The sequence below is a fragment of the Arachis ipaensis genome, chromosome B06, assembly GCF_000816755.2.
Source record: "Arachis ipaensis cultivar K30076 chromosome B06, Araip1.1, whole genome shotgun sequence".
NCBI classification, from domain to species: domain Eukaryota; kingdom Viridiplantae; phylum Streptophyta; class Magnoliopsida; order Fabales; family Fabaceae; genus Arachis; species Arachis ipaensis.
This window is the reverse complement of record NC_029790.2, coordinates 133,191,213-133,194,382: the sequence shown is the minus strand read 5'-3', so window position 1 is coordinate 133,194,382 and position 3,170 is coordinate 133,191,213. Positions and strand designations below refer to the sequence as shown.

Below are 3,170 nucleotides of genomic sequence, written 5' to 3'. Positions count from 1 at the left end.
TGGATCGACAGCAAAAAAATGCTAAGTTTTGCTAAAAGATTATGAAACATTATGTCTAAACATCTGCAGATAAGAAGAGATAGACCAAAATATGGTCCCATATAATTGAGCAAGGTTCAGTAAACCAAGTCAAGATTAATGAATAAAAAACATAGGCATAAATAACCATGAAAAAGTTAGCAGTCTAGCCAAATAATCACCTCTTCTCAATGTCTTCAATAATTCACTTTCATCCAGCCTATCAACTTTAACCAATGCTTTAATATATTCGGAAAGTGCTGAAGGATTAGTATGCAGAGATGGCTGACTTTCAAATAACCTAATTACAGCTTCAGGTTCGTTTCGATGGTAAAGTTCTTTCAGATGAGAAATTTCAACGGCTTCATCTGCATCACGTATTCGACGGTTGAAGTCACCAACATAGCTGGACTTGAATCTCTCTTGGGTGGACAAAAGCCTATTCCCTACCAAAAAATTGAAAGTAAGATCAGTTAACGGAAACTAAAGGACACAAGGGACACAACATCAAAGTACTTTTTGTTCAAATGAATAATACAACAAACACAACTAAACCTTGTCCTATTAATAAGGCATCATGGATAATAAGCCATTGGCATCTTGAACATAGGAAAATAGGCACAGATTACTTCAAAAACCAAAAGTAAATCAAAATCAAATAATCTGGCAACACATTGAATCTTAATATTTGTAGTAAGGAAAGCAATAATAATAATACTACATTTAGAAAAAGATAAAAAGAAATTCACTGTAGGAAAATCACTTTTACTTTTGTAAAAGATCTTTTAAAAAAATATCATTAAAAAAAAGATCTTTTTCGAGAATGGCGCCCAAACAAGCACTAACACACAGGATAGGAACATGCGATTTCTACCTGCACAATCTCTGAACTTATTAATGGAAAAATGGCCTCTAAGAAACAAATGTTTTGCCTGTCCAAATTCTGATTGTCTTCTTGAAACCTGTAAAAGTAAATTACAAAATTTATATGCAAAGGGTACAAGATATAAGATATAAATTATATGCAACGAGATTCAATTAAGAGCGCACCATATAATTGGTCAATAATTAACGCACTAGTATGTCATGCTTAAAACTACCTGACACTAATACTAATAGACAAAAAAAGTTAAATAATCCCTTCACTTGAAAAGATGAAAATTCTTTAAACCTATGTTACGGGCCTAAGTGTTTACTTGTTTGAACTTTGAAGCAGACTTATAAACCGGGATTGATGAAAGCAATAGGTGAAACCACTAAAAGTTTAGGTTTTTAAGAGATGGTTTAGGAAATGACACTATAGCATCCTCTAATCTATAATTCTATATAACCGACTCCGCTTAAGTATTCTCAGTTATTGTTTTTGAAACATTTAATTGTATTCGCATTTCGGAGTTCATGTGTAGCTGCTCTAAATTTTCAGAAAGGGAATACAGGGTACTGGCAGTTGGCACCATCAGTTTTTGGGTTAATTTGAGCTGCATTGTTAGCATTACAAACTCAAATTCTCTATCATTCCCTTAAAGCAAAACAATAATAAAAGATGAATACTAATGTGCATCAAATAAAAAACCAGCTTTCAGAAGCTGATACTTGAATTGGGAACCCCCAGAAGACCTTCATTTCGAAGTCAAATCAAACAACCCATCCATAAATGATCATATAACCCAACAAACAATCTTAAACATAACTTTTTCCCTATCATTTCTGATATCTCCAATATATTTAGTTCGATGTTATTATGATTATTGGTTACCGGAAAGAAAAGTTTGCAACTTTATAACCCTGAATCAAAATCCACTAGACCCATTGTCCATCCCAATGCACAGAATCAATAAAACAAATAAAAGAGAATTGGGTACCAATACCAATAATTGAAAAAAGAAAATTAGGGTTAATATAGGAAAAGTTACCTGCGTTAATAAAGGCCTCCAAGCCATGAGTGATTATTGGATGAAGAGAAAGAAGAAGGTGTGTGTCTGAATTGAAGTGAAAAAAATTGAAATGTTAAGTGAAGAGAAGAGAAGAGAAGGTTAATAATAAACGTTGGTCAAAGGGGGGTGTGACTTTGTTGTTAGAGCGTGACCTTCTCTGCCCTTCTTGTCTGGGACGCCATTCAGCAAATTTCTCTTCCCACCATTTTCTTAGGCACTCGTGGCTTTCCAGTTTCCACTTCCATGTCTTTTTTTTTTTCTTAAAAGAAATTCGTCTTTTTGGGCTTGTCTTTTCGTTGATGGGCCGAAGCCCATAATAAGTTTTTGCCAGTATTCGATACTGTTTGGACAGGAAAAACTTCTAGGGTTTTATATTTTTGCTGACCCAAGGGATGTATTTTGGGTCGAACAAGATCCTGAAAGATTGACAGTTTTTTCAAGTGAAAGTTTCACTGGAAAAAAAACAAAAACAAAAACAAGGTGACCACTCGCATGAGTTTATTTTTACGTGAAGAAGACGATAGTTATTTTTAGGAAAAAATTCTAAACGGTCCTCACAATTATTTTAAAAGATAACAAAATTCTTAACAAAAAAAAATTAAATCTGACTCCTGAGTTTTTTTTATGGGACTAATTAACTCTTTTGTCCAAAAAAATCAATGTTATGTTTTTTGGCACAGGAGTTAATCAGTCCCAAAAAAAATCAAGAATTAGATTGGGTGTTTTTTTTCTTGAGAGTCTCATAGTCTTTTCGAAGTAATTATCAGGAATCGAGTGTGATATTTACTCTTATTTTTATAAAAATATTTTTATATGAAGATAATATTATAAATTATTAAATAATTCAGTCAAACATATTTAGTTAGACTATCTAATGATTTGCATTATTATTTTCACATAAGATGCCTTCATAAAAATAATTTAGATGAAATATCATTTAATAATTTTTATTTATTGTCTTTATTGTAAGATAGGTTCATATGAGTAAAAAAAATAACTAAAGAACCCTTGTGCTTAAGATTGTGTTTGTTTTTTAGAATAGGACAAGATAAGATACTGGAAGCAAGACATAAAGGAAGATACACAAAATTTTGTGATAAATTATAATAAATTATAAAAATCTTATTGAATAAAAATAAAAAAAATAATAAGAACAATTAAAAAATATTAATATAAAAAACAGAGTTTAAAAAATTTAATTTTTTCATTCTTATTTAA

The 3,170-nt window shown here is 31.1% G+C and overlaps 1 pseudogene; it reads right to left on the bottom strand.

The window, feature by feature from the left end:
* LOC107605496 overlaps positions 1-2,069 on the bottom strand; it is a 5,081-nt pseudogene extending 3,012 nt beyond the window's left edge.